The 26658-nt window shown below is 42.6% G+C and overlaps 1 protein-coding gene across 1 annotated transcript in view; it reads right to left on the reverse strand.

Annotated features, from left to right (window-relative positions):
• Positions 1 to 26202, reverse strand: part of JAKMIP2 (janus kinase and microtubule interacting protein 2) — a 108086-nt gene extending 81884 nt beyond the window's left edge. The window contains exon 1 of the mRNA XM_030573443.1: positions 26024 to 26202. The gene's annotated coding sequence lies outside the window, so the exon portion shown is untranslated. The remainder of the gene's footprint in view (positions 1 to 26023) is intronic.
• Between the last annotated feature and the right edge of the window lie 456 nt (positions 26203 to 26658).

Raw genomic sequence — 26658 nt, forward strand, 5'->3', positions numbered from 1 at the left:
TCTGTTCCATTTACTGGTGCATGGAAATGTTGCCATTGACTTCAATGGGGGTAGGGGTGGGTTGTGTGGGAACAATCTTTCTCCTAAACTAAGTGAATATACAGTGTTATTACAGCACCAATCTGGGAATCTGGGGAAGAATAATACAATAGCATTCAATCACAGAATATCAGTCAACTGTACTGCCCATTACCCCCAGAAATGAATCAGTTAATTCAGTAATGTTCTTCTTGTTCTTTGAATGGTGCTCAGATCATACCAAAATACCACAGTGAATGGTGAGTAGAGAGCCTGAGAAATCATAGCTCCCCCAGAGTGAATCTATATATTTCAGCAGTCCTAACGAACACTTGAAAAACACAATAACCCATGTTAATTTCCTTTCTCAATGGAGTGCCACTAAAACATCATTTAGCACAAACACGTTTTAATTTAAACTAAACATACTCCCCATGCCATATATCAAGCACTTGTTTCTTTTTTGTGAGTGGTGTATATTGTGAAAGCACATTGGTACCACAGGCCACTTAGCCTGAGAGAATCATCTCTTTGCATTACATCTCTGCTCTCTATTCAGCAGCATTCTGATTAGTGCAATTTAACTGCAGCGGAGTTCAGTTATAGAAGATGCATGTAACCATAGACATGTTTTGACAGTTGTTTGGATACAGACAGGAACAGTTCAGAATGAGAAAAACAAAACTCAGAGACAGCAAGAGGAAATGATGAAGAAGCCTAGCCAAATATGTGTTTTCTCTGTTATCAAATACAAAGGGAAATATCCCATCAACGTACAAAGATTTAAACAGGTAATTTGCTAATTCTAGTCATAACGTGTCTCCTGAATCCTGGGTTATGAAGAAAATGGAGAGCTTCCATCTGGACTCATTCTTCTCCCAAAATACAAATTCTTCCTCAGGTTCAGATAGGAGAGAAACTTGGGGTCTGAGCTAAGAAGAATCATTGGAAAGATGGCATTAGAGAAGTGAAACATAAACAGAAAACTCCTGCAGCCCTGAATCAGGCAAAACACCTTCTGAAGTCAAAGGGAGGTTTTCAGGAGCAAGAAGAGCAGATGTGGCCTTATACACATTTGCTGACCACCACTATAGTAAAATGCCCATGGCCCAGATCCTCAAAGATATTTAGGCACCTATCTCCCATTGATTTCTGCTTTTGTCTGTGACATACGTGTATTTGTGGCAGACAAATAACAGCACCCGATCTCTATGTTCTGCAACACAGATGGCATTCTCTGCAGCTGGAACATGGTATTGCATTTAAAGTGAATTCCCCCCCAAATTATTCCATCCTGGTTGTTTAATGATTTCTTACTCATATTGCAAAAGGCGCTTAAAAACCACATTCCACGCAGTTAATCCCAAGCACTAAAGATTCCTGCAACCTTCAGTTTATAACATGGTTTTATAGAAGAAATCACCAACCAATAGGCTTTGAAAACTGTTCTCAGTAGGTTTTCAGTAAATTAATTCTGTTAAAATCCAGATTAAACAACCAACCAACAATCTACTTTTCGCAGTTTAGGGCTGATTTGTAATCTCACTTACATGGGTGAAACATCTGGAATTGCTCCAGTATTAACCAGGTGTGACTTCCGTTTCTGCTCTCGCTCATTTTCTTCTAGCCTTTGTATTTTAATAGCACATTATCCTTGCAGGCAATGGAAAGGGCAGGTGATTAAAAAAAAAAAAAAGCCTGTGCATGAACTCCACTGTAATTAAACTGATCCCAACCAAGGAAAAATGCCCAGGGCAGACCAGCACCTATTAAAGTCTTACCTAATGACAGACACTGGAGTGGTGCTTATGAATGTTGCCAAAATGGAGGCATGATTTGGATTACAAGATATTGGAAACCAGACCAGAGAAAACACAGGAGGACTGTGAATTCAAGTCCCTATGAAAGGACCACAATTGTATGTTGACTTTGTGATCCATTAAGGTGCAATACCAAAGTATCCTATGGCAGAGGGACTGAGAGCTAATAAATCTCACCCCTGTATATATATATTACTCTACTGAGATGTCATCAGCTTAGAAGGAAATTTATTTATGGACTTCCCTCCATTTGAGACCTGACCTTTGCCATACATCCTATGCTGGGGCTCTGTTCATCCATTTGAGTTATTCATTGTAAATGTATTTAGGACAATGATGATCAGTCCTCTTTACATTTATAAAGTGTTTACATTTAAATAAATGTGTGTGTGTGTATATATATATAGTATTCAGCATAGATATTGTATTCAACAATATATTCCAAAATGCTGCAGTATTTTGGATAATTACTCTAACGTTGTATTTTGATTTTAGAAGACATATCAAAGTCCTTAACAAGCTCCAGCAACAGCCTCTCAGGTGGAAGGTGGCACATAAGCAGCAACAGAATGCTACAAAGTGGTTGTATCATGAAAAGACACCACGGTATACTCTTACAAACAAAAAGAACATCCATATAGGCTGGCTTTTCAGGACTCAGCCTACACAGATCACATGATGATATCTCAAGTACTTTGTTTTGAACATTGCTCAATAAATAGAACATTTTTTGCATTTCAGTGTTGCAAAGAATTATCATTTATTATCTCACTGCTCCCTGACAACAACAATACCCATTATTTTATAATAAAACTTGGAGGGCTCATGTATTGCTCATGAACAGAGCTACTCTCTGTAACTGGAAAAGGAAGGCTAAGTACTATTGCGGAGAAATGTTCCTCTCAGATCTTATGCCTGACCACCCTTACTTGGTATGTAGCACGGTGTGCAAAGTAGTTTCTTTCCAGCACAGGTGAAAGTGGGATACTGGTAATGCTAATGGTTAGGCATAGTCCTCTGAACGTAACAATAGTAAGTCTCAAGCACCCAATTCAAATTCAATAGTGAAGTTTCACGCTGACCCCAGATACCAGTCTCAGGACAGTCACAGACAGCTTCAAGTGATATTTTTTCCAGCAGTTTGACTCCGTGATATGGGTGCAAATATGTAAGACTGATAGTGACACACACAGAATTGTTCCAGTAATGGTCTAAACTGTTGAAGAAACAAAGCCAGGGGCATGTAGGAAAAAGATGAGTGGAAGACACTATGATGAATATTATTTTTCATGGCAAAATATCTGCTCTTGTAGTCTTTTTGCCATTGAGGAGATATTTGAGTCACTGAAGTATTATCTAATGCTGCACCCCTCAAGAAGCAGAATTTTCCCCACATGGGTCCAGGGAGTCTCGACTTATTCTTTGCACATTTCTAAAGATGCAGGGGCAGCTCCTCAGCTGGTATAAACCAATAGACTTCAATGAAGCTACACCAGTTCACAACAGCTGAGGATTTAGTCTGTAGTCTCAGTTATCAAAACAGGTAGTTAAGACCACTGTCAACCCAATTCTTGGTTTTAATCCATTACTCTTGTAATAGGAGATACCATAGATCCTAGCTGGGTTGTAATTTTGGTCCATGAAGTTAGTGTCCTGTCCTTAGCACATGATACCTGATTCTTCAGGAAAAGGCCCAGTTCAAAGTAAACCTGGCCCAATTGCACAATACTGTATATAGGAGGAATCCTTCATGATCCCTGTAGCAATTAATTTATTAAAGTCCAGATTCTGATATCAGTTACACCAGTATAAGACCAGAGTCTCTTTTCTGAAGTCCATGGAATTACTTGGTATAAATGATGGTAGAATTTGTAGAAAAGAAAATTAAAGATGGGGTTGCATGAATTTACACTGAAAATCAAGTTCAGTTCTATTATCCAGACAATTCATTTCTGCTTAAAGTTTAACAATCTGGATTATTTCAAGAATGTAGCTGTAGAATTCACTTTACCAAAAAAAGAGAGTAATTGGAACATGCCATCTGACTGTAACATCTGGTGGAATTCAGTTGTTATCTGTACCTATTCATTTAACCTACTTAAATGTAAAGAAGACAAAAGTATTCTTTTAAAATGACAGTAGATGAACTGTGACTCCCTTAAATCTGATCCTGTCCTGCCGTTTGAACTAATGTGACAAGAAGGACTGTACCTGACCAGGGCCGGCTCCAGGTACCAGCAAAGGAAGCAGGTGCCTGGGTTGGCAAATAGAAAGGGGCGGCACTCTGTCCGTTGCTGGGGCGGCACATCCTGGTCTTCGGTGGCAATTCGGCAGCAGGTCCTTCAGTCCCTCTGTTCCTCTTTGGTGGCACGTCAGTGGCAGCTCAATTGGGTTTGTCTATTTTTTCTTTTTTTTTTCCTTCACTGCTTGGGGCAGCAAAATAGCTGGAGCCGGCCCTGCACCTGACTCCGCTACATGATTTAGATTATATCACAGCTAGTTCCAGTGTCAGGTTTAGAACCTTCTTGACATCCCCTTCTGCCAGTTCCCTACTCTATGACCTAATGGGGAATTTCCATTAGCTGATCACAGTAAAGAGCATTTGTGACACATAGTTGAGCAGTTCTGATTTCACCCAACAGAGGCCAGTTGAACACATACATAACCAATCTCACAGCAAAATGTTCCCTTCATCAAAAATAAAATACAACAATCAACAACACTGAAGTTGGCTAGAGAAGGTTGAAGTATTCATTCTAAATAATTTTGACAATTAATTTGCATTTCTCTTTGAATACATTATCATGAATACATTTTTCACTCTTCATCCAGTTCTATAGATTTTTGAATAGCATCCAGCGAATATTTGACACATTTTCCCCTTGAGTTGTCAAATAGATAGTTCACAAATACATCTTCCCATTCGTCTACCAACTATGAAGGTGATGAAGACATAGTTGTAATTTTGACCTTGCTGTCCTTTGATCTTTTCCTCTCCGTTTTAATACTGAGATAAAAAGCACATTCTTTGCTTCCCTGCTGCTCTCACCATTTTACAAAGGGTACCTATGACTCATAAATAAGGCTAAGATTTTGTCACAGATATTTTTACTAAAAGTCAGGAACAGGTCTCTGGCAATAAAGAAAATTCATGGAAGCTGTGATCTGTCCCTGACTTTTACTAAAAATATCTGTGACAAAATGGGGATCTGTGGGTCCTGATACCCCCTGCAGGTGGGGCAGCTGCACAGCAGCTAGGATTTCTGGGGCCCCACCACATATGGTGCTAAGATGCCATCAGTGATCAACAGTGATGAAGGTAGAAATAGAAGTGGAGGTTGTGATTTTATTCTTGCTAGGTTCAAAAAGATTCACCTAACCCTTGGTGTTCCCCGCTTCACTATGCTGGATGTTTTCACGGCATTGGCTGGGTTGTTCTTCATACACTCTGTTCAACAGGATTACTGCTACGTGAGGGATTGGCAATCTTTACCAGGCAGCCCGCCAGGGAAAGCTGTTGGTGGGCTGGGATGGTTTGTTTACCTGCAGTGTCCACAGGTTCAGCCAATCGCAGCTCCCAAGGGCTGCGGTTTGCCGTCCCCGGCCAATGGGGACTGCGGGAAGCGGTGTGGGCTGAGGGATATGCTGGCTGCCACATCCCGCAGCCCGTTGGCCTGGAATGGTGAACCACGGCCAGTGGGAGCTGTGATCGGCTGAATCTGTGGACACTGCAGGTAAACAAACCATCCTGTCCTGCCTGATGGGCTGCATGCCAAAGGTTGCTGATCTCTGTGCTACGTTGTTACCCAATCATAAGTAATGGAGATGGAAAAGATGGAAACTGGACCATACATTCCCTTCATTTGCCATTGTATGGTTGTGCCCTACATTTTCTTAAGATTTGATCTGCCCAACACTTCCTAGGCCATTGGTGGCAGCTCGGTGTTTAGAATGTTTACAAGTTCGGTGTTTAGAATGGCCATTGCTTGACATTCTTGTCTTTCTCCTGTGCACGAGGACATCAGAGGAGGGGGAGGGATTGGCAGGAGGTGGTAGTCAGGGGCTATACATTTTTCTTTTTTGGAATCATATATATACCCCAATGTGAGTGCTTCTGATCGGCTAGTGATTGTCCTTTTGCTGGGCTCCATTTAAATGGCTACAACCTTCACCTGAAACTATAAAAATGGGAAAAAACTGTCTATATTAGCCAACAAAGGAGTCTTATTGGGCAGCTTATATGTACCTCTTCCACAGACACGAAATGGATGGCTGGCCTCAATTTGCCTGTAAGCATCTTCTTCACGTCTCCTTCTCTTAAGACTCAAAAGAAAATATATGGCCCTTTTGACAAACACATATCCTCCATCCAGGGCTCTCAGTGGCATGTGGTGTTTTAAAAACACATCTGCGCACACACAGAACAAAAATAAATCGCTCCACTGGCCATTAACTGCTCTTCCTTGGCATATCTCTCAGTCATTAATGTGCCTCAGACATGCACATAATGAATAAATGACTTGACAGCAAATAAATGCCCTTTAACTGGTGTCTCTGAGAGTGCTGCTTGTTCACAGAAGAACACAAGAGAAATGAATGGCCTTGTTGACCAGAAAGTGCACCCATTTGCCCTAGGGGAGATGAGAGGGTTAGTTGCCTCTGTGGCTTTTTGAGTCTCTAAGCATTAAACAGAAAAAAAAGAACCACATGCTCTTTTATATATGGTAGCTCTTTTTGGATTAAAGCCATGTGGAAGCATTTTACAAAGCAGTTATATGCTGGCAGTCAGTGGCTACAATAAAAAAGAGAGGCCACCATGTGCTCAGTAATGACTCAGGTTAAATTTGGGCGTAGAAAGGTTGGGCTAGGAAACAAGGATGCATTACGCTATATGTTAAAGGTAAGTTCACTTCCAAATGGATGGTTATCAACGAGGGAGCAAAAAGTACTGCAGTTTAACATTTGGTAACATCTCCAGTACTAAGAGCAAAGAGGCTGGGAATCAATTGTATTCTATTCTCAATTCTGCCAATGGCTTGCTGTGTGTGCTTGGGCCACTCCGTTTACTTTTCTGTGTCCCCATTGTGACGAGGAAAATATTATGTACCTTGCTTTGAGGTGAGATCCTCCGATAAAGCTATGTAAGTTCAAGGTATTACTATCTCAGCCTTTCAGAATACAGCACCTACCCTTAGTATTGGCCCTAATACTGTGACACCACTGGGTATGACCCCATAAGTATGTGCTTCTGGTCAACATCATGTGTTCACCAGACAACTAATACTGAGAGACTAACCCTTCCCCCTTTTCGCTCTCTCTCACAGGCCGTTGTTAGTGTTCTTTGTTAAGGCCTTTTCTTAAACTGAGCTTCTGAAAACATTGTTTGCAAAAATAAACGTTTATAATGAATGTTGCTCAGGGCTCTTCCTTTTTTCTCCATGAGAAATAAAGAAGTCCTCCAGGACAGAGGCCAAACCCAAGATGATTTTATGAAGGCTTCAAAATTAGAGCTGGTCAAAAACAGAATTTCCATTCTATAGGAAATGCCTACATTTTGAAATTTCCTTTTTGGTCTCAAATCAGAACAAGAAGTAGAAATTTCCCACAAAAAAGAAATTTCCCCAGATTTTTGTTTTCTATATATTAAAACGTCCTTAACCAAAGGTTTCATTTTTGATAAGGGTGAAACACTTTATTTTGACTTTAGCACTGTGGGCAATATAAAATACAATATATTAAAAGTCATAACACTAGAGTCTAAATGAAGCACTTTGACCTTATCAGAACAAAACACTTTGATGACATTTTCATCAAAATTTTGACTTATCACTACATACCTACCAAATGTTTCAATTTCTGAAATCTCTATTTTCCTGCTGAAAACTCCCATCTGAAAATTTTCAACCAGCTCTATTCTAAATTCCAGCCAGCTAGATATTGGATCCAATTTTCTTTGGCTGGATTTTATGGTTGGGTAAAAGTCACAGTGAATGCCAGATGGCATCACGTGGGCTCAAGGAAACACAGGACCCTAACACAGTTGAGTAGATTTTGTTGTGACTATGCATTAACTTATTTCTTAGATTTGGGCTGAACATGTCACTTCCCTAGGAGCACTGCCAGAGCTAAAAGGAGGAAATGACAGGCATGTTGACTAACCTTCCCCACTTTTGCTTCCTGAGGTTTTGAGTTGCACCTGACCTAGCCACCTGTAAGATGTACTCATACCCCTTGTGGATGATCAAAATGAGCTGGAGGAGGCTGGGCCCATTTAATAACATGGATTGTTGTGCCGAACATCGTGATAGCAAACTTCAAATAATACTCAAACATGCTTAGGGTCATGCTCAGCCTTGCCAGTGATGACTGTCCTATCTTGAATGTCCTGTTTGCAGGGAAAGTTACTGAGGTGGTGATGAGTTGGTGCCTTGCTACATTTGGATTCCATAGATTTCTCCAGGTTCGGGTTGGTATGGGACTGAGGGTGCTGATGCAAATACTGATTTTCTCCTTCTAGTGATGGACAAGGGTAATGTGAATATCATGATTCTACTAGTTTTTTATACCAATGTGCTTGGTACTGTGAGGCCTAAGGGGAAAAAAATAGATTCTGATGGAGTCAGAGGATTTGTTGAGGAAGAGGCCAGTTTCAGCTCTTCGATGTGAAGGAATACAATATCAGCAGCACAAAACACATCTCACAGTTCAGCATGATGGTCAGTCCCTACTCCAGAGTATTTAGAGGGTATTAGCCCACTGAAGGTATTAATCCTTTTCTTCAACAGTGAAAGATATAACATGACAGAATACAGTTTGGCATGATGTCCATATTCTTTCCTGATAACTATATTTGCAGGCACCCAAAATTTTAAGGAAAATAATTTGCTTTAAGTCTGCCTCCTTCTAACCTTTCTATGTGAGAAGGTAACAAAGCAAAGAAGGTGGGGGAATGGGAGAGAGACAGCTCAGTAATTGCACTGATGTCTGAACCAAGGGACAATAGAACAGAAATGCAAGCAGTGGGCACCAAAGAATCAATGTTCTCATTAAACAGTTGGTGACCTTATTTTTTTTTCCGTTCAAGGTTTAAGCTTTTCTTCTGTTTCTGCACTAGAAAAAAGGATGTTAGCACGAAAATCAAAGTGAAAGTATTTCCGAATGGAAATTAGATCAATGTTGCACTGCTAACAGAATTTCCGCATCCTGTTGTATTTTCCTGTGTAACACAATGGTAAATCTACCCAGTCCTAGTATTTCAGAAGCAGAAAATTATTTCTAGATACACAAAGTACTGTCCACATGAAACTGTAACTCCATTTTCTGATTAATCCTACAAAAGGTACAAACTTCCAGGAGGAGTATTGCTTAGGATAAGTCAGCACCTTAATCACTCTGGTGATAAATGCATTAGAAATTTGTAAGATAGACAGGCAATTAGATGAGCATTTCCCGTGCTCGTTGATCTATAGTCTATTACAGTGGAACCTTCTTGTTTTACTTTCACTGAACAAGGAGTGGCATTTTATTTTTCTTCCATATAAATGGGGCTTCACTCCATCTGAATTCACTAGAAGCAGGCTCCAGCAGGGCCGCCCAGAAGGGGGGACAAGTGGGGCAATTTGCCCCAGGCCCTGGGCCCCACAGGGGCCCCCACGACAGCATGGGGCATGGGTCACTTGCTGGAGGATTCTCTGCAGCTTGAGGTCTTCAAACCACGATTTGAGAACTTCAATAACTCAGACATAGGTTAGGGGTTTGTTACAGGAGTGAGTGGGTGAGATTCTGTGGCCGGCATTGTGCAGGAGGTCAGACTAGATGATCATAATGGTCCCTTCTGACCTTAAAGTCTATGAGTCTATGAGAGTTTTTCGGGGCCCCTGGAGTGGGGTTCTTCACCCGCTCCGGGCCCCCAGAGCTTCTTCTGCTCCAGGTCTTCAGCAGCAGGGGGTTCTTCTGCTCCACGACCCGCCGCCGAAGTGCTCCGAAGACCTATGGTGGGGGGTTCTTCCACCTTGGGACCTGCTGCCAAAGTTCTGGGTCTTCGGCAGCAATTTGGCAGCAGGGCCCCCCAGCCACCGAAGACCCCAGACCCCTTGAATCCTCTGGGCGGCCCTGGGCTGCAGTTCAGTAATATTTTAATTTCCTGCTTCTGAAAGGAAGCACTGACATGAGCCAGGTATAGTGGAGGCAGACTCTGTGCACAATTCCTCTGACACAGCTCTGCCAAATCATTTCAGTCCCCTTGTGTACCTCCTGTTATTTCAATCCTGGGCCTCTTTGGAGCACAGATTGACATTTCTACTATTGTGAGGTGGTTTTTTGTAATGGGAACAAATGGGACTGTAATGAGACCAAATTCATTTTCCTTTGGGACTTGAGCCAGCATTTAAACTCCTGTCAGGCTAATGACTAACACACTAACCAAGAACTCCACCTACCAACTTTGCTATTGTACTGTTCTTTCATGGCTCGGTTTGGGCAACCCTCCCATTAAAGATATACCTGAAACAAAACACTGGGTCCAAAGAATGCTAGCCACTATAATGATCCATCTCAGATTCAAGCTGCTCCACTATTCTGATCTTTGGGAAAGTTTGATTCCACATCTAGGATCCAAATTTGGCAGTTCAGGCTCATCTCCGTCACACCAAGCAAACTAAGCACTTGCTTCTGGAGACTTTATTCGGGCAAAACTCTGACGAAGTTCAGCATGAGTCGTTCCTCATGGCTGCAGGATTTGGCCTGAAATTAAACATTCCATGCTGCAAATGCTGTTAATCCTTGATAAACTCACTGCCACTTAACGCAAATGTTAACATCTAAGCATCTGCAGTTACAGACATTAGTATAAGGTGCATCATTTTATAAGTTGAAAAATATTAAAATTTAAACATTTTATGGGCCAAATTATCCACTAGCATACAATTGTGCAGCTGTACCGAAGCCAGAGGTGCTACCCAAATCTACACCATCAAAGAATTTGGCCCTACACATTATATAAATCCCCACCTCAGATTTGTGGTTTTATACATTCATTTGGGCTCTAAAGTACTATTATATAAAATAAACATCCCCGGTGTATAATATTCCACTAGTAACAGAAAGGTTCTTCTTGGAACCAATGCCTCAAATACAAATATATCATGAAGACAATGGAGTTCTATCTGGAACTCTGGAAAACTGGTGGACAGAAGTGTTACATTCATGGAGGTTGGTGAGCTTATTTTTGTCAGTCCATATGTCCAGAGTTTCAATTTGATTGTCAGGTTTGAATGAAGCGACAGTCTAAAGCAAAACTCAATCTAAACTGCCAAATCTCACCTGGATTTGCTTTCAACCTCTAGGTGCTACACCCCGCTGCACATGTGCTCTGCCTTATAATGTTTGCCTTTAATGGTGCCTTTAGCCTGTCAGAACATTGGGACAAAGAACTATTAACTGGTTTGGTATTGATCTTTCACCGTAAAGTGTGATAAAGTGATTAATGGATATAATGAATAAAACCATGATCTTTCATAATTTCAGTGTGAAGCCATAAATCAGTACCACAAGGTCACCCCAGAATCAGCCCAATGTCACTCTAAAGATCTGCAAACATTTTGGCAAATCTGTTCTCCGTTTTGATTTTGACAGGGAATTAAAGGAGATTATACCCAGAACCCGGCAAATTACATGAGTTTACAGGTTACATACTTTTTAATCACCTAATGCAGAAATACAGATCTTCAGTAAGTATATCTTCACAACCTCTCACTCCAACATGCAAAATCTTAATTAGCCTCAGTTTCGGGTTATTAATTATTATTATTGCAACAGTTCTGTGCTTGAGATGCTTTAATGTTCTTTCAAATTCACAACTTCCTGTAGTCTAATTTCTTACTAAATTCACGGCTCAGTTTAAAGAAGACAGTTTCAAATACAAATTCTCTGCCACAGACCTACTACACATGCCAAGATTACCATTGGCTCCTGCACTAAAGTTTGAACACCAAATTTCCAAGTTGCTTCTAGCTCCATGGAAACTGTCAAAAGAGGGCAGAGGCATTATTGTTACTAGCAGCAACTCAGTAAGGATCTGTTAAACCAACACTCTAGTATTCTCTGGGGATAAAACAGAAGCCAAAATGTTATCTGCATCTTTTCAGAGGGCATATTGGACACAGGTCCCTTCCTCCACCCGGCAGTGACAGTAGCATTAGATATATTGAGAAGTGGACTACAGTCATTCAACATACAGAAATGTGAATTGGTTACAAAAAGGGAAATAAAAAGTTTCTAGACTCCATGTGTGAAATCACGTTGGGCCAGATTTTCAATGGGAGTTAGGCACAGTTGCTTAGGTACGACTGAAAAGCCCAGGAGATGCCTATCTGCATCTTTAGGCACCTAGATAACTTTGAAAAGCTATCCCTTCAGTTCTCTGGACCAGATTCCTCATGTGTGTAATAGAAGCACATGTTCCTCTTTACAGAGTATTTAGATGCTTGCTTAGCTGACGTGCTGTTCTAGTCTGAAATATGACTATAACAATGGCATAGTAAAGCTCCATGGTTTTTTGTCTTTCCTTGACTACATGTTAAGTGTGCTCACCTTACAAATGAGGGCGGGTTTTTTAACTGCCAGCCCTGCAAACCCAACCTAGGCATTGAGAGTCAAGCTAGTGTCTTTCCTTATCAAGGATCATCAGAAATAATCCAGGTAAATGCTGCCTTCATGCACACTTGTTTAACTCTGTTGAGGCCAGTGTGTTTGGACAGTGGATTTGCTCTTAGGAAGCAATCCCTTTCCTGCATCCCTTTCTCACATAGATAATCCTTGTTTGGGTCAGCAGTCCCATTGACCTCATTGGAACAATTTACGAAGGCTTGTGGTGGATTCTCCATCACTGGCCATTTTGAAATTACAGTTGGATTTTTTCCCCTAAAAGAGAGGCTCTGTTTCAAACGGGAATGATTTCAGGGAAGTTCTGTGGCCTGTATTATGCAGGAGATCAGCCTAGATGATCACAGTGGTCATTTCTGGCCTTAGAATCTATTCGTCTAACTCACTACGACTCCTCTCATGGGTAAGATTTGCAAGATTAGCCCCCGAATCCCTTTTTATAGTTGAACCACATCTTGTTTTTCAACCTCTTTGTCTGAAAAGTGTTATAGAAGCATGTGAATAATTGTTAGGATAACCCCAGATAAGACAGGATGTTGGCTGGAACTTATCCATTGCCGTGGAACAAAAACGAAAGGAAAAAATATATTCCAGCTTTTTGTAATAAAAAAATGACAGTCCTGCTTAGCTCTACTCAGTGTTATAAGTCAGTTTCATTAGAACTAAAATACACAGTAAAAGTGTAGTCATCACACTGAGGTTCTTTAGAGTTAATGGGACTAATCTAACCAACCACCAAGAGAGTTTAGTGCTGCTACAGCAGAGCACATACATCTTGTGGCGAGTTTATTGATCTGCCTTCCTCGCTGATTCACAGGCATCAAGTAAACATTGATTAGTTTATTTTATAAAGAATTTTGGAGAATACTTGCAAATTTTTTAGGTTAATCTTTCTAAAATTCTCCAATCAAGGCCCGGTTTGTCCAGCTGGGATTAGGACAGGAAGAGGACTCTTTCATGTGGTCCTCCCTGTTTCTGGTGGGTGGGCTGATGGAGGAGGAGTGGTCAGGGCGTGGGTGGGACCAGGTGGATGCACATCACCCTCATTCTGGGCCTGTGGAAATGTGTTAGGAAAGAACTAAAGCTGCTGACTGTATTATCCACCTTGTGTAGCTTCTGGTGGAGATCCTGGGAGGCAGCAGAAACCAGAGGAGTCTCTGGAGCTGTGTTGTCAGGAAGGTGGTAGTGGTGATGGGTTACTGGGGGCCATAGTCATGGTGTAGGCACAGAACACTCATGAGTGTGGCCCTGGCATCCTATGGATCTCCTGGGACCACCAAGTTTATGGACAACCTTGATGACAGGGCAACCTTCTTCTAGAGAATCTTTGGGGTGATTTTCTCCTCAACCATCTCCTCCCATGGGTTTTACCATGGGACTGGATAATCTGGTAGACGTTATTCCAGTCACCCATCTGACATCACCCTGGCCTGGAAAATGTGGGGGCCACCATCTGGAATGTCACAAACATGGCAGAAATACAGCAATTAGATTCAAGAAGAGTGATTCAATTATATTCAAAAAGAGTGATTTCTATGCAAATGAGAAGACGTGCTGGCTTAGAAATCACTCTGTCTTGCATAACTCCTGTTGAAGGTGCATTCTTAGCTTATCAAGACACTGTACTTGGGAAGATACTTGAACTTAATTGGGCTGTTCTTGACATTAGGGTTCCACATATTTCTTTCTTCTGTGCCAAACTCTAGCGACAGCACTATTGCATGCAAAAGGGACTTTCTGCTCCTGGTTCTCCCCCTTCCCTGCTGTCTATCCCTATTCCTAGGCTCAAAAAAGTGCTACATATAGAGAGAGGTGGAAAGCCAGGAGTACGCTGGGGAGAGGGCTGTGGGGATGTACATTATCCACAGACCTGCACTCAGCAGAACGGCTGTAGGAAAGTTAATACATCCAGAGTATGTTCCTGCCAAGGCTGCTCTGTGCTGTAGCGTCCCCATAAATAGGGTTTCCAAGGGCTAAGCAAGAACTGGGTCAGATTCTGAGGGGGCCCAGAACTAATGTGGAGGACTCTGTAAGGACAGCCAAAGGGATTCACTAGATCTGTGGTATGGAACCCCTGGTTTCATCCATGGGGAAGGAGGAACAAGCCCCAAGCCCCATATCCCTGATGAAAAGATGCAGTGGAATCTCCACAAAAGTGACATTGTGGAGTTTTTTGGCCCCTATGTGGAGTGCACTCTGGCCCGATGGTCATTTATTACTGTATCATATAGCCAGGAGCGGCGCCAGGGTTTCTGGGGCCCTAGGCAGAATTCAGGGGGCGGCATTTTGTGCACTCCCCACGGGGCACACGGGAGCTTCCGGTTCCACTCCCATCGTGCCACCGAAGAAAGACCCTCCGCCGAAATGCCGCAGGTGACAGCGGCAGTCACTGAGCTGCTCAATTGCCTGCCACTGCTTTCCGCGGCACGTCGGCAGAAGGTCCTTCTTCGGTGGCGTGACAGGAGCGGAACCAGAAGCTCCTGTGCGCCCCATGGGGAGTGCACAAAATGCTGTGCCCCCCAATCCTGGCACCCTAGGCGACCGCCAAGGGTCACCTAATGGAAGTGCCAGCCCTGCAAATAGCTGTCAGCAGGTGTCTTTCCTAACCTGCTCTAAAGAAAACACGTATAATGCCAAGTCACTGACTTAACCCCTTCCTGGGTTCTGGCTTTATTAATGAAGACACAAACAAAATGATAACAGAACTAACGTTCAGCTCAAGCCTTAGTGGGCATGTACACTCTTACTTTGACTACATCTGATTTTGATAGATATGCTATGGTAGCAATAGCCCAACATTGTGTTTCATAAATAGTATGGAGGGCCGGCCCCCACCTCCTATCTGCCCCCCCGGGACTCCTGCCCCATCCAACCCCCCCTGTTCCCTGATGGCCTCCCCGAAACCCCTGCCGCACCCACACACCCCTGTCCTCTGACAGCCCCCAAGCCACACCATCCCATCCAACCCCTCTTCTCATTTCTGAGAGCCCCCTGGGACCCCTGCCCCTGTTCAACTCCCTGTTCCTCCCCCGACCACCCTGACCCCTATTTACACCCCTCCTCACTACCCCAAACTCCCCTGCCTTCTAGCTAACCCCCACTGCTCCCTGCCCCCTTATTGCGCTGCCTGGAGCACTGGTGGCTGGCTGTGCTACAGCCATGCCACCCGGCTGGAGCCGAGCCACGCTGCCGCCACCGCCACCACATAGCTCACAATTATTTAATTGTTTAGGGAATACTTTTTTCAAACACCCTACAGGCAGCTCACAGAAAAAGACCTCCACTAAATATTTGATAGTAGGGAGTCTTTACTCAACTAATGGACTTGTACAATTTCATTGTCCAACCAGAGAAAAACCCAGTGCCTCATTATGCCATCCTCACTCTCAATTGCCCTGATCTAGTGAGTAAGACCAACACAATTTGGATGTCAACGAATAAATAAATAAATAATATAAAGTGGCAAATGAAGTGGTTTTACAAATCATTTATCCTTAACAGCATGTGGCGTTATTTATAAAATATGTAAAGACAAGTAGATGATCACAGTGTATGATGTGTAAAAGCAGCAAAGAATCCTGTGGCACCTTATAGACTAACAGACGTTTTGGAGCATGAGCTTTCGTGGGTGAATACCCACTTCTTCAGATGCATGTGGTGGAAATTTCCAGGGGCAGTATATATATGCTAGCAAGCAAGCTAGAGATAACGAGGTCAGTTCAATCAGGGAGGATGAGGCCCTGTTCTAGCAGTTAAGGTGTGAAAACCAAGAGAGGAGAAACTGGTTCTGTAGTTGGCAAGCCATTCACAGTCTTTGTTCAATCCTGAGCTGATGGTGTCAAATTTGCAGATGAACTGAAGCTCAGCAGTTTCTCTTTGAAGTCTGGTCCTGAAGTTTTTTTGCTGCGTTCATCTGCAAATTTGACACCATCAGCTCAGGATTGAACAAAGACTGTGAATGGCTTGCCAACTACAGAACCAGTTTCTCCTCTCTTGGTTTTCACACCTCAACTGCTAGAACAGGGCCTCATCCTCCCTGATTGAACTGACCTCGTTATCTCTAGCTTGCTTGCTAGCATATATATACTGCCCCTGGAAATTTCCACCACATGCATCTGAAGAAGTGGGTATTCACCCACGAAAGCTCATGCTCCAAAACGTCTGTTAGTCTATAAGGTGCCACAGGATTCTTTGCTGCTTTTACAGATCCAGACTAACACGGCTACCCCTCTGATACTTGATGTATGATTTGTCTTAGTCTTCAAGAGCAGCTTATGAACAGATTACAGGTCAAATGCTCAGTTGGCATAAATCAGCATAGCTATGGAACAACACTTATTTACCCCCACTGAGAATCTGGTCCATACATGTCGTGACAAAGCATCTAAAATCAAATTTTAAAAAGCATTCAAGACAAAGGCTGCATGTGCCCAAAATGTACTTTTTCTTGCTAGCTGCATCAGCAGCAGGAAGTAGGGAGGAATAGCTCAGTGGTTTGAGCACTGGCCTGTTAAACCCAGCATTGTGAGTTCATGCCTTGAGGGGGCCATTTAGGGATCTAGGGCAAAAATCTATCTGGGGATTAGTCCTGCTTTGAGCAGGGGGTTGGACTAGATGACCTCTTGAGGTTCCTTCCAACTCTGATATTCTATGATTCTCTTCTCCCACATATCTACAGAAGAACTTAAATAGGAACAAAGTTTATGTACCTCAGCCTATACCAATATCCAAAGAAGATCTTTACACCTTCATTTTGTTCCCTATAGTAATACAGGCCACCTCACAGATGCTGACCATATATTCTAAGACAGAGGCAACACGTAGGTCATGCCGTAACCTACAAAAAATATATGAAACTATTCAAAAAGGAACTGCTCACAGAGAAGCCTATGAATGTGGCATGAATGTCACTGGGTCAGTAAAGCTAACCAGTAAAACTGGATGGGTGTCTACTTACTATTCAGTTGCACCAGTGAAGTGCTTATTAGCTATTCTTTTAAATGAAATTGTACGGTTAAAGAGTTTTCCAGCTTAACTAATTAATGCAATCACTCTTTTAGCTATAAATTGCTGAACCCTGTCTGCAAATTTAGCTGTTCTTACATTTAAAATCGGTATACAAATAATTTTACACTGAGGCTTTTATTATTTAGTGGAATTATATATTTTCTCCTGTTAAAAAAGGAATCATGAAATTATGGCAGATTTTACTGACTGATCATGCAAAAATAACAATTCAGTTTGTCTCTGATCAATGCCAGAGGCAGAGAACATCAATACAACAACAGCTCAAATATAAGATGAGTGGCTTATCTATGCGTGACATAAAAGTATGGTAACCTAAGAATGAAAAATATGTTCCTAGATCAGAGAAATAATAGACTGATAGCAGACAATTAGCTTCCTAGGTTCTTATATGGCCCTCTTCACTCTAAAACAAATATATGAATAACAATAATAAAATAAAGTAATGATTATAATAATAATTTCTACCTAACACCTGTGATCCTAGGACCTCCAAGGATTTTACAAATAATAATTAAGACTTACAGAGATGAATCTGGGAAGTAATATTATATCCATTTTAAAGAAAAGTGATTGAGTGAATTTTAGCAAATCAGTAGCAGAGCAGGGATGAAACCAAGGAGTCCTGTCTCCCAGTATTATTGCTTAATGCTAATTAATACCAACAGTACTAGTTCAGAACATGGATCCAATACATTTCATGCACAAAGCATTCAGCTGTAGCCTGGTATTAAATTATTTATTTTGCTGTCTTGCAATTTTATTTATGCATTCTTATTACTCTGCATCATAGTGACTTCAGCCCTCCTTTCTTACATTTGAGGCCCGATTCTTCAACCTTTGCTCATATGAGTAGCTTTTATCTCACCTTAATACTACCAGAAAAGCTTTCCCAACATTTGTGGAGTTTGATTCAGCATATTTTTATCCAAATCTTTAGGTTTGACTTTGCTCTCAACCCAGTCTAAACCAGGCATAAGTCCATTGCAATGAATGGAGTTTCACTACAGTAAAACTGAGGCAAGTCAGAAAAGAAGCCTTCCTCCATTATGTCAGAAAAATGTGACTTTAAGCGAAACGATGTTAAGTGATTCCAATTGCCCCATAGGAATTAATGTAAATGAAGGGGTTAGGTTCCAGGGAAATTTTCTTCACCAGACAAAAGACTATATATATATATATATATATATATATATATACACACACACACAGTATAAGTTTTAAACAAACAATTTAATACTAGCACACAGTGATGATGATAGTGAAGCTTGATTGAGGTGGAGGAGTCAGAGGGTTGGATATTTCCCAGGGAATGCCTTACTGCTAAATGAACTAGTAATTGACTCAGCCCTCAAGGGTTAACTCTCAGAACACTCTACAAAGCAGCAGGAAAGGAGGGAGGGCAGACAGAGACACACACCCTGTATGTGAGAGAAAAAATGCGCATTTCCCCTTTAAGTAGCTGACCCCAGGCTTAAGTACACTGCCTTGTTAATTAAATCAGCTTGTTGAGACCTGAGACCCGCAGCTACTGCCTAGAAGCTCCCTCCATCATAGTGTGTCCCTCCCGGCTCTATGGAAGATGGGGTAAGCGGGGTGCAGGAGCAGGAGGAGAGTGGGGGGTGGACACCCTGACATTAGCCTCTTCTTCCCCCCTCCGCCAGTACAGCAAGCAAGAGTCTCTGGGAGCTGCTTCAAGGCAGAGGGCAGGAGCAGCACATGGCAATGGGGGAGGGATAGCTGCTGCACAGGGAACTTAGGGGAGTGGGGAGCTGATAGAGGGAGCTGATAGGGGGGCTGCCGGTCCACCCTGGTTCCAACCACCCACCAGCTAGCTGCAACGGGCTGCTCTTCCTGCAAGCAGTGGACAAAACAGAGGCTTCAAAACAAGGTTAGAAGGGAGCATTTCACAACTTTAAAAGAGCGCGTTCCCTAATTGATCAGCAACTTAACATCGAAAAAACTTGAACTGGGACGACTTTAAGTGAGAAGTTCCTGAATTTGGTAAAAAAGAGGAAATTATCATTTGCATTCTCAAGCTACTTAGCTTTCATCTCTTCAGTTTTGCTCTTTATTGTACAAAATAAATTTTGCTCTTTATTGTTTAGTACAGACCAATTTGGTCTTACTGTACTGAACACTTATGAAGGAGACGTGTACCACATGTCTCATTGAAATAACAAGTATCACATCTTTTATGTTAATCTCTTTTGGCCCTGTGATCCCTGTCAATTGCATGTTGTGACTGGTAGTAAATAAAAATGAAGTCAATCAATAAAATGAATGCTAATATAGAAAATTATAACTAAAAGTAGGATGGGGGCACTGCAAGGAAGGTGTAATATGGGCATTTGCTTTTCATTTGGGTGCAAATATTTTATGACGCCAATTTAGATTAGATTCTACAAGATGGAGCCTTACTTAAAATGTGTAGTTTTTCTGTGACTCCTCCTGCTCTCTCATCTTGCTGGCTGTTCACGGCTGAACTCCAGCAAGTCAAGACCATGTGAGAGGAGAGGACATAATATTTAGTTCCGCCATAGATAAATTATAAAACATAACATAAGAACATAAGAATGGCTGTACTGGGTCAGACCAAAGGTCCATCTAGCCCAGTATCCTGTCTACCGACAGAGGCCAATGCTAGGTGCCCCAGAGAGAGTGAACCTAACAGGTAATGATTCAGTGATCTCTCTCCTGCCATCCATCTCTACCCTCTGACAAACAGAGGCTAGGAACAACATTCCTTACCCACCTTTGCTAATAGCCATTAATGGACTTAACCTCCATGAATTTATCCAGTTCTCTTTTAACCCCTGTTATAGTCCCAGCCTTCACAACCTCCTGAGGCAAGGAGTACCACAAGTTGACTGTGCACTGTGTGAAGAACGTCCTTTTATTTGTTTTAAACCTGCTGCCCATTAAAAGCATGTGCTAAAACTGTTTGTAAATACCATACGGGGTTATTTTGGCAGGTAAATGGGACAGCCACCAACATACCAAGGCAAGGTACTACCAGTAGGTACTGGTGAGACCTCATCTGGAATATAGCGTGCAATTCTGGTCTCTCATGGTTAAGAAAGATGAATTCAAACTGGAAGAGGTGCAGAAAAGGGCTCCTAGGAGGATCGGAGGAATTGAAAATGTACCTTAAGTGGTGGGATCTCAAGGAGCTTGGCATGTTTAGCCTAACCAAACAAAGGCTGAGGGGAGATATGATTGCTCTCTATCAATACATCAGAGGGACACGTCCCAGGGAGGGAGAGGAGTTTATACAAGTTAAATGCCAATGCTGACACAAGAACATTGAAATTAGATGAAGGTTTCTAACCATCGGATGAGTGAAGTTCGGGAACAGCCTTCCAAGGAGAACAGTGGGGGCAAAAACCCCAACTTGTTTCAAGACTGAGCTTGATAAAGTTTATGGAGGGGGGTGGTAGGAGGAGATTGCCTACAGTGGCATGTAACCCATTTGGAACTACTAGTAGCAAGTATCCCCAACAGGCAGAGATGACGCATTAGATGGGGAGGGTGCTGAGTTACAGAGAATTCTTTCCCAGGTATCTGCCTGGTGGGTCTTGCCCACATGCTCAGGGTTTAACTGATCACCATATTAGGGTTGGGAAGGAATTTTCCCCTGATCAGATTGGTAGGTTTTTCATCTTCCTCTGCAGCATTGGTCACTTACTGGTTTAAAATAGAATAAATGGTGGATTCTCTGTAACTTGAAGTATTTAAATAATTATTTGAGGACTTCAGAAAGTCAGCCAGAGGTTCTGAGTCTATTACAGGAGGGCATGGGTGAGGATCTGTGGCCTGCGATGTGCAAGAGGTCAGACTAAATGAGCAAGATGGTCCCTTCTGGCCTTTAAGTCTCTGAGTCTATGAAATAGGACTGGGGACATCCAAAGCTAACAAGCAGGAGCTCCTACAACTTGAAGCAAAGAGCAAAGTCTCATTAACTGTGACTGTAACAGACTCATGTTCTCTATGGATCAAGGACAGTGGCGGACTTTTAGCACAAGCTCACCAGTGGGTTACATAGACTCGAGCCAAGTAGCTGAGGAAATACAAAAGATGCACTGACCCAATGGAACTCCAGGAATTTGTTCACAGCATGAAAAAGAGTCTCTGTCTGTGGGAGCACCAGGGCATCCATTGCTACATTTGCTAGTGAGTTCCCAGAAGGCGCATATCCTTATCCTCTTCCTGTGTCTCTGAGGAGGCCAGCATTCATATGTCAGATTCTTCAGTGGTGTCTTGTACAATAATATCCCCAATATGCTAGGATCCAATCCCAACACACTTTAGGATAAAACATATTGAAATGATTGTGATGTCACAAAGGGGCCATATTCTGTTTCCAGGAATAAAATCTGAGTAAAGGGACTTTTTCCAAGGCATCTACCTGCGTGATGAGTGTTTCCCCTTAACACACAACAAGGGACCAGTAGAACCTGGGATGAAACTGCTACTAACATGTAGATGCAACCCACTGAGATGTGAATTTGTGTCTCCCCTGTTCCCAGGTCGTACTTTCTCCATATGCCTGGCCTGCCCACATTCCACTTTCACAGCAGGGACTGGCAGAATTCCCATACATAGTATTTCTGCCTGGGCCTCACTGCAGCAGAAACATGAGATTTGAATTACAATTGGAGCCTTGAAAGCTAACGAAGAGAGGCCAAGATTTGTTTCAATGTTTATACAAGACAATGGTTGTGGGTTCAGATTATTCTGTTCCTTTGACAACCGTATTAATCATTTCGGAATCAAGAGCAAATCTGGTCTTGCCTGCAAAGCTGTATGACTGAGGTCCCATGTGCAAGGTCATGGTTCACTGTGTCCTTCCCTCCTCCTCCTGCCAGTTGGGAGATGGGGTTGTGAGGGTCAAGTCCAAGAACCCCGTGAGGAGAACAAGAAATGTGTCAAGAACTACTGTGTTTGGGGAGGGATTATGGGGAGCAGTGGCTCCAGGGTGACTGTAAAGATGGAGATATCCTGATTCTCAAGTTATCCCCACAGAGCTCTCAGTCAACCTGAAGCCACTAGTACTCCACACCAGGTGACACTGGAATGTATGCAGTAAACATAGCATTAGCATTTCATCCTGTTCCTGGGGTTCCCATTGTCTGCAGGTCCTCTGCAGATGCAGGTTTAGCAGCATTGTTCAAATTGTACATGCAGTTTCACCTGGTTCACTTGCTAGATTGCAGCATTCCCCTAGGTGAACTAAGCAGAGTCAGTTTATGAATCATCCTCCGAAATTACATGTTTATGGGTTACCCTTAATAGCATGCTCTGGACACATCACTCCACACTCAGTGTGTCACAGGAAGAATAATTTTCCACATACTAGCCCCGCTAGAGAGATTATCTTCAAGCAAATCAAACTAGATTCAAATCAAAATAAATTGATTGTTTTACCAACCCCCATGTCAGTATGTAAAACAACCAGTGAATACACAAGCTCTGTAACAGTTAGCACTTTTCTGTGTTCAATCGCTCTGTACACATTAGCTGATTAGTCCTCACAGCAGTTCTCCCAGTAAATTTGTCATTGTTATCTGCCCATTTCACAGGCAGCAGAGTTTATGAGATGTCCAAAGCCACAGATGGAGTTGGTATCAGTTCAGGGATTAGAACTTCCTTCCTTACTAATTTCTATGCTTAAACCACTGGACCACATTGGTCCGCTAATAGGCTTGATTCTGCTCTCATTTACACTGATGTAAATCAGGAGTGACTCTATTATACTGGGAGTGAAACTAGTGTGAGATCACAGTTAGATCCACTGACTTCATTAGAGTTACACCTGATTTAAACCAGCGTTAGCAGGATCAGAATCTAGCCTATTCTCTTTTTATGGTAAGAGGAATGATTTTATGCATTTGTAAACAGTGATATTAATTGGCACATAACAGGATAAAAGGAAAAGAATGGGTAATAGAACCTGAAACCTGAAAGTGACTCTGGCATCATCCTGTCAGTAGAGTTACACAATGTTTCTCTGACCTGAATACCATGAGGTCAGTTATCCTTTGTAATAACAATGGAGAAATTATGCATCCACTTTCCAGCTGCATTAAAGTTTTGATAATAATAAAAGGTCAAGATGGTCCCACCATGCATTTATAAATGATAACAGCCTGTTGTTTGTTACGCACAACCACATTCTAGTGCTGCACCTGTGTTATCTTCCCATTAAGTAGAGGCTGAAACAAAAGAGAGTAGGGTGACAGAAGACCTGTATTTAAAAGCTTACTGAGCTAGAAATAATCACTGGACACAGAAGGAAAATATGATCAGAGGACACTGAAAGATGCTGGGGCAAATCCAGCCCAAGGCAGTTACCTATTCTTTGTATTGTAATAGCACCTAGAGATCCCAGTTAGGGCTGTGTTGGGCACTGCACAAACAGGTGGACAAATTCAACTCCAAAGCCAGGACCAGCCTCAACCAGTGTAGGCCCTGCCAGATTGGCCAAGCCAGCAAGTCCAACAGGAGGGAGGTTACAGGGATGGAGAGCTCCAGAGGATCCACTTGTAGGTGATGGAGTTCCAAAAGTCAACAAGGCTGTCCTGGGAAAGGGCATGACCAGATGCACCGAGTCAGCACTCCTCTTAGTCACCTCTGCTGGGGGGACTCCCACGAATTTCCCGACAGAGATGAAGTTGTCTGTTCCCATTGGAAGTGCCTCCTGCTCTCACCTGAGGGTGAACCTGCCAGAAGTGCAGACTCACCCCTTTTGAAAACGGGATTGATTCTGGGTGTAGTGTTCATTCACTTAATTGCACTTGCTTGTACCAGGGCTGAAGTTAGTCCCCAAATCCATTTATATGAGACTCACTTTTTAGGCCCACTGCAAATCACTGCAAGCTACGTTACTACACCTCTACCTCCATATAACGCTGTCTTTGGGGCCAAAAAATCTTACCGCGTTATAGGTGAAACTGTGTTATATCGAACTTGCTTTGATCCACCAGTGTGCGCAGCCTCGTCCCCCCCAGAGCACTGCTTTACCACATTATATCCGAATTCGTGTTATATTGGGTCGCGTTATATTGAGATAGAGATGTATATACATATGAGTTCACCCACACCATGTATAAGCCTATTGAAGTCAATGGAATTACCATGGATTTATACCAGCATAACAGGAATCAGAATTTGGGCAGGCATGTAAATCATGTCAACATTTAGAACACAGCTGATTTTGGCTTGGCATTTGTACACTGGTGTAATGAACACAGAACAGCAGGCCTGAACAATGGGAATTTCGCCTGAGCCAGGATTGAAGGATAAAATCCAGTATTACTGGGCAAAATGGACCCCACATGACACTGACATGCTTCCCAGAGTTCAAGCTGTGCATGGAGTGTACATCAAGGCAGAATCTGGCGCAATGAATGCAGGGCATTTAGAAAGGAGAATCTGACCTTTCCTGGTACAATGGTGCATGGGACACTTCTGAGTGCAAACCCACATGTTTAAAAATATGGTTTGACATTTTTTCTCCTAAGATTTTAATTTAAACTTTTAATATCTATACCTAGAGCTATCTATGCATCCATCCCCTGGCCATAAGGTATATGTTCAGTATCTTACATCCATTTATATTAATAGAAACAAATGAAGACAGGAACAAATTAGTATTTAGTGCCATAAAACAGACCAAATGCATGATATAGGTCTATCCTAAGTGCCATAATGAAACCAAGGGACAATAATTCAGTAACTGAAGAATAAATCATACACCACCCCAACTGGAATGTTTCTTCAGTTACTGGCAGTGAAACAACACATATACTGTACATACAAAGACACGCAGCTCAATGTGTGAGTATATTTACACAGCCCCCCTTCCACAAAAACAAGATCTATATAGAAACATTTTTAAAAAGACAGTCTCAAAATAAAACCTCACACAAAGCCACAGAAAAACAAAATAGGTAAATCTGTGCTGCAAACAAATTAACCAGAGTGGCTCCTTCTATGCTGCTCTTGGCTTAGCTGCACTTACTACACCAAATGCTATTTCACTAAGGCCCAACCCCAGTATCTGTGAGTTATTGAGGATCAAACTAAGCCCTTTGAAAAAATACCTTCCTTTTTCTGATTAACAACCATCTTCAGTGCATCCCATTCTGTAACAGCAAAGGAAAGAAGATGACAAAAAAAGGGAGGGTGTGTATTTAGAGCATGAGGTTAGCTAAGATGAATTCCTGGAACATTGTTTTACTCAGACTTCTCCTAATCACCTTCTCCTCTCTCCATCTTTCTATATCTCCAGCTCTCTCACTCCATCCCTCCCATCTCTCCCTCTCTCCAGCCCCCATGCTCTCTCTAATAGCTCAGATGAAAGTCATTGTTTCACAAACATAATGAAGATACTCAGAGCAACCAGATCAGAAAATACATCATCAGGGTGAGAATAATGACCCTCCGCCACATTAATGAATAACAGAAATAAAGGCAGTGCTGGCTCTGCTGCTCACCATGTTGAAACCAGGAGAAGATGCTGAAAGGCGAGGGATGTGCAAGCTGAATCCATTTTCCCTGTTACTGAGGCTGCTTCAGAGCCCAACATCAGCAGCAGCTGGGATTCCCTCCCCCCTTTCTCTGCTTGGTGATGCTGAGGATGTAAACCACCCGCCCACCCAGAGCAGCAGCAGCAGCAGCAGCACTAGCCAGCCACCTCCCTCCTAGGAGAAGGCGGGTGATGAGCTCACTGAGCGAGAACCTGGATTGCAGAAGGCACTGCTGCCTCCTCCTCCCTCCACTGCTGCAGCGATGAGCTCTCTCTAGGCTCCATGGCAACAGCCATAAAAGATGGAGGGAAGGGGAGGAGATGGGGGATGGAAGAGCAGGGAGAGACTGAGGGTTATTCCCAGAAGCTGCTTCAGCCAAGGGAGAACCACTTCAGTGGCCATTACAGCTAATCAAAAGGGTTGAAGTTTGCCCTGGTCTAAGCAGGGCCCCCTACAGACACTAAAGGTCTCATTTCGGAGAGCTTCCTTAGCTGAGTCTGTGGGGTTGGGTGTGTGCACGTCAAGGGCATGAATCCCACACATCAAGAGGGAACAGCGGGTATTTGCCTGCCCACAACAAGCTGTTCTGCACTGGGAAATGC

The sequence above is a fragment of the Gopherus evgoodei genome, chromosome 8, assembly GCF_007399415.2.
Source record: "Gopherus evgoodei ecotype Sinaloan lineage chromosome 8, rGopEvg1_v1.p, whole genome shotgun sequence".
In the NCBI taxonomy this organism is placed as follows: domain Eukaryota; kingdom Metazoa; phylum Chordata; order Testudines; family Testudinidae; genus Gopherus; species Gopherus evgoodei.